The sequence below is a fragment of the Crinia signifera genome, chromosome 8, assembly GCF_055691185.1.
Source record: "Crinia signifera chromosome 8, ASM5569118v1, whole genome shotgun sequence".
In the NCBI taxonomy this organism is placed as follows: domain Eukaryota; kingdom Metazoa; phylum Chordata; class Amphibia; order Anura; family Myobatrachidae; genus Crinia; species Crinia signifera.
Genome location: NC_139224.1, coordinates 28,803,134 through 28,809,186, shown reverse-complemented (window position 1 = coordinate 28,809,186; position 6,053 = coordinate 28,803,134).

Below are 6,053 nucleotides of genomic sequence, written 5' to 3'. Positions count from 1 at the left end.
CCTAGACTTGAAGGGGTGAAGGATGTTCGGGTATACATACAGAATCCTCCTTGTAGAGTAGAAAGAATAAATTAAATATTAGGGTAAGCAGATCCACTGACAGGTCAAGTGCTGGACAAGTGCTTCCATGAACTCTCCATTGGGTATCTTTATGCCCCACACTTTATAAACTTAAACCATAACTTACACTAACTTAGCTAATACTTAACACTAAAATAAAGACACAGGGGGAGATTCTCTAAGCTAAAAATGCGGTAAAAACCCCGTTATCAGGGTTTTTACCGCATTTTGGGATGCTGTAAGCATCCCCCGCCGGGTTATCGCGGCGGGGGGGCATCGCCAGAAAAATCTGGCGATGCCCCATAGAAGCCAATGGGCTTCTATCGCAACCCTCCGCCGCCCCGCCGCCCCGCATCGCCCCCTCCCCTGTGTCCGGGCAGCACAGCGCAGTGCTGCCCGGACCTGTGACCTCCTCCCTGCACTGATCCTCTTCCGGGTGCAGGGAGGAGGAGAGCCCGGCGCAGCAGCAGCAGCGCCGGGTGTGGGAGGGAGGGGAGAGCCGCTGGGACCTGCTGGGACCCGGTGACTCTCACCGCAAAGGACAGCTCTTAACGCAAGAGCTGTCCTTTGCCTTAATTATCGCATATGTTACAGCATATGCGATAATTAAATATGCGATGGGCGGCGAAGGGGGGCGGAGATTCTTAGAGAATCTCCCCCACAGACACAAGTGCTGGCGTTTCAAAACTTGAATGTCAAATTTATTTTGACAACTTATTATAGACTATCAAAATGGTGGCGGCACCAAAGAACGATCAAGATAGGAAAGTGGGGGTAAGCATCACCATACTATCCATACACTGCTGGTGATCACTCTCCCAGCACCACCACTCTTGCAGATGGTGCGGCCATCCCCCATGCAGAAGCATGGCCCATGACAATCGATGTCGTGGGAGAGTGCACCCACTATCTACCTCACACAACTACACAAGATGACCGTTCTTTACCTCCGCCAAGAAGAAGAAATAGGGATGGGAGGGCGGGGTGGGGATTCACATGAACAGAGGAAGATCACTATAGCATGTGATCCTTTCTATCCTGCCTACTACTCCCTAAACACCCTGATTGGCTCACCCCTATCTCATTTACATACCACCTGATGCACTAACTAAAGTGTTGGCATGTCAGCACCCTTTGGTAGTTCATGCTTCCTCATTACTTACTCAGCATTCGGATTTTCTCTGGCATTCTAATTGGCAGATGTTTCCACAGCAGGACATACATGAGTTTTTGCTTTATGTACTGTTGGCCTGATTTTGAGTTGCATGCAATTCTGATGGTATAATTAATAAAGAATCATAGGGCTGCTCCCTGCGGTGTAATGCCTGGAATCACTGCCCTGCATGACAAGGGGATAGTCCAAAATGACGTGTCATGTCACCTAGGCCCTTGCATCTGCCACCTTGCCCCAGCTTTCAAGATCAACCAGGGTGGAGGTTAAAGTATCACCAGGTGTGATATTTGAGACCAGATTAAGCAATGACGTCTTGGCTGAGATGAAGATCCCCTAGGCGAATATACTGCCTTTTATGTGAATGGACAAAAAAAGGCATAAACGGTGCAGAATTATTGTACATTACACAATAATAATATATGAATAAACTCCTATGAATAAAATATGTATAAACAGTGGGATCAGATGTAATCACTTGGCTGCCATTTAGGAAAGCATTTATTATAAGTAGAGACAGGATTATATGCATTTGCATATTTGCATATGCATTTGCATATTTTGCCCATTCTCACTGGTTATTGCATATTTTACCTTAAATCTAGTGATGGTGCATATTTTAGGCCCTGCCCCCTTTCCACCCGCGAGTCTCTGCACTGCTTTGCCCTGCTGCTGGCCAGGTAGTGGTAGAGTGTGCAGGCTGGGGCAATATGTGTTCAGTGTGGGGGAACCTTGGATGTACGATATGCCTGACACTGATCTAGGCTGCCAATCCATGTTGATAAAAGTCAGTCGGGGCGGATGCCATTACGAAGCTCCTGAACCTTTGCCTGCCCCTGGCCTGGGACTTTACAAGAGACAGGCTTCTGCAGCAGAGGAGGCAGGCAGAAGGGTTGTGACATCACGCAGCGCAGAGGAAATGCTGTGTCAGTGAGTATGCGGCGCACGGAGGAAGCCTTCAACTGCACCGCCCTCACACGCTATACTGACATTTGATCCATCGGCGCTGGAGATGAGGGTCCGTGTAGTTGATGCAAGAAGAGCTTTGGACGCTGCAGTATGCTGTAGCAACCAGGAAGAAAATAAGTCCTATGTACAGAACTAGACATCTGCAGATGCTGTGGGCCTATTTTTGAGGTTTATTTGCAACTAATTGTATGCAGATTTTTAAATTAATAAGTTAAGAATTACTTTTTTTATTACTTAATGTAGCATATTTTAACACTTTTCATGCATATTTTAAGTATTTTTCATGCATATTTGCATGCATATTTCAAGCTTTTTATGTTGCATATAATCCTGTCTCTAATTATAAGGAATTAATCAATTCATTTTGGGGTTTATAAGAAGTCATTTTGGATTTCTGCAGCTTCATAAAAGTCCCCGTTCTACAGATCTGTGCACACAGAACATCCTTACAGGGCCATCTTAACGGTATTGTGGGCCCTAAGCTAAACAATGCACTGGGGCCCTTACAGAAGTTAATAAAATATCCAGCTGCTATCAGCCATCCAGCAATTAGCATGCTTACAGCAGGCAGAAAATGTTTCCCAGCCCCTCTGATTTTGATTTTGTCTAATTCACAACCAAAGCAGCCGGGCAGCAATCTCTACTAGCCACAGAAGAAACTCCATAAGGCACCAGGAAACCCCTGCTCGAAGGCCCCTAGAATTGTGGGGCCCTAGGGCAGCTGCCCAGAAAGCCCATCCGTAAGCTAAATTCCAGCAAGTGGAGTTTGGGAGAGCTAACAGGGTGTGTCGGCACTAAACTACAGGTGTGTTCATGTTTTCAGAGTATGTGACTGCCTCTCCCTGTCACCCAATGCTCCCTGCTCCTCTGCCTTCTGCTGTCAACCTCTACCGTCTGCCTCTCAGTCACCTATTGGTTCCCCCTGCCCTTCTCACACCCCAGCTTTCCACTGTCACCCTCTGACTCTCCCTGCCTTATACTGTCACCCTCTGCTTCTCTCTGCCTCTCTCTGTCACCCACTTCTGTGTAGAAATTTGTAAACTAGGTTTGGAGAGTAGGAGGAGGTCCCAAATTATATTTTTGCACCTGGGCCAACCACTTAGAAATTCCTCCACTGGTTTAATCAAACAAGATCCAAATAACAGACAATACATTGGGTGTGCAGAAAGGCAATAATGACAAGCAGGGATGAAACAGAATTGTTATCCAGAAACAAATTCCAATTTTCTGTACACAATGGGGTATTTTAGCAGACAAGTGGTTTGCAATGCATGGTTAGTAAACAAGATAAGTTGGTACACAATGCACCCAAGCTGGTAACAGACAGATTAGCCGAAACACAAGTCAGCGGTCAGATGCCAATGTGCCTGTCAAATGATCGCAGGGTGTGCATTGCAGCTGGCTAATAGAGTAATCACTAGAGACAGGATTATCTGCAACAAAAAAAGCTTGAAATATGCATGCAAATATGCATGAAAAATACTTAAAATATGCATGAAAAGTGTTAAAATATGCTACATTAAATAATAAAAAAAAGTATTTTTTAACTTATTTATTTAAAAATCAACATACAATTAGTTGCAAATAAACCTCAAAAATAGGCCCACAGCATCTGCAGATGTCAGTAAGCTGGCTGCTACAGAATACTGCAGCGTCCAAAGCTCTTCTTGCATCAACTACACGGACCCTCATCTCCAGCGCAGATGGATCAAATGTCAGCATAGCATGTGCGTTTGGCGCAGTGGTAGGCTTCCTCCCTGCGCCGCATACTCACTGTGACACAGCATTTTCTCCGTGCCGCATGATGTCACAACCCTTCTGCCCACCTCCTCTGCTGCAGAAGTCTGTCTCTTGGTGTAAAGTCCCAGGCCAGGGGCAGGCAAAGGTTCAGGAGCTTCGTAATGGCATCCGCCCACGACTGACTTTTATCAACATGGATTGGCAGCCTAGAGCAGTGTCAGACATAGCGTACATCCAAGGTTCCCCACACTGCGAACATATTGCCACAGCCTGCACACTCTACCACTACCTGGCCAACAGCAGCAGGGCAAAGCAGTGCTGTGACTCGTGGGTGGGAAGAGGGTGGGACCTAAAATATGCACCATCACTAGATTTTAGGTAAAATATGCAATAACCAGTGAGAATGGGCAAAATATGCAAATGCATATGCAAATATGCAAATGCATATAATCCTGTCTCTAGTAATCACCTAGCACTGACTGCTAGATGAGACCTTACTATGGGGGGGATGTACAGTAGCAAAACTTTCTGAAGAGTGGAGAAGTGGACAAATGGAGTAGTTGTTCATATTAACCAATCAGCTTCCACTCATCATTTAATAGAATGCATTTGTGCTCTCCTTACAAGGGATGATATATCCCCCATTAAATGTTAGGGGATGTGGCCTTGCTCACCTTCAGTTTAGTTAGCAGCACATGTGTAGATACTTTTGCATCAGGCCTGGAGCTGGAGCCCTCTTAGACCATGGGCAATATCCAGCTACATCTGAGGGCAATGTTGCATACCCTCCTACATTTCCAACTCAAAACTGGTACAGAGGGTGTGGCCATAGATAGAGGGGCATGGTCATGGGTAAAGGGGGCATGGCCTGGACCCTTTTACTTTCAACTACATATGCCAATTTCTTTAAGCATCTCATTTTAGTATAAATACTGCTCTGTCTGTCCCTACCTGGAACAAATCAGTCTCATCAGCTGTATGGGGTCTGGTCATAGGATGTCCCCGCTGACGGGTTCTCCATGCTGCGGTACATCAAGCCACCCACTGGTGACGTCATGCCACCCAATCTTTGATCCCAGCATACCCTGGGAGATGTAGTCCTGGCCGGCCGCTCCCCCACGCTCCCTGGGCAGTCCGTGGTGTTATGAACTACATTACCCAGAGTCCCTCAGTCAGCCAGAGCTGATGTTTAAAAAAGGTACAATCGATACAGTTTATTTTAGCCGGTATAGACCGTTAAAAAACTTTATTATTATAAATATATTAACCAGCAGAGATACAAACTGGTATTGAGTGCTTAGGTATCACAATACTAACACTAATCTCAAGAATGGCGGAGCCTGAGAGTGCCCGTCCTAGGAAGGAGGCTTTGAGCAATGACAGGGGAGAAGGAACCTGGGACAAGGAGGCATCTAATAATGTAGTTTTACTAGACCTTCTTAAACATGATTTAGCTGTATAAACAAATAAATAATGATAATTAGAAACTTAGAATTGCATAACATTAATGATGGGTAAATATGTGCAGATGAAGAGGAAACTCAGAATTTCTACTTCAACAGAACAAAATGTCACCTAATATTTAATGGAAATCAGGTTGTTCTGTGCAGCAGAGATCAGAGGAATCAGATCTGGAAATCAGGTTGTTCTGTGCAGCACAGATCAGAGGAATCAGATCACACTCTAGTTTAGGGTCTTTTGAATATTGTGTTCAATGCCGTGCTACTGACAAATTTTTCCAGCAAGTGATTACATTTATTATATGTAATATAAACAGAGGCAGATGATTTGCAAAAAAATTGCCATCGCTTGAGTGAAACATTGAATACGTGGAACAGAAGTTAAATGGAGCGTTGACAGGGGTGTAACGTCCAGAGACAATGGAGTCGTCTGCTTCTGGGCTCCAAGCCCTGAATGGGGCACCTGCATCTACCGCAGCACCTGTGTGGTCCACATAGGATCCAAGTGTGACCGCTACTATTCCAATGGAGCTCTGTGGCACACCCGCTGCTGCAGAGTTAATCGTCTCTATCCCAGGAGCCCTACTAACACCTGCAATAGGGGACAGGACGGCTCCCGGCTGGTAGCTGGTAGCGCTCAGTCTGCGCTGCAG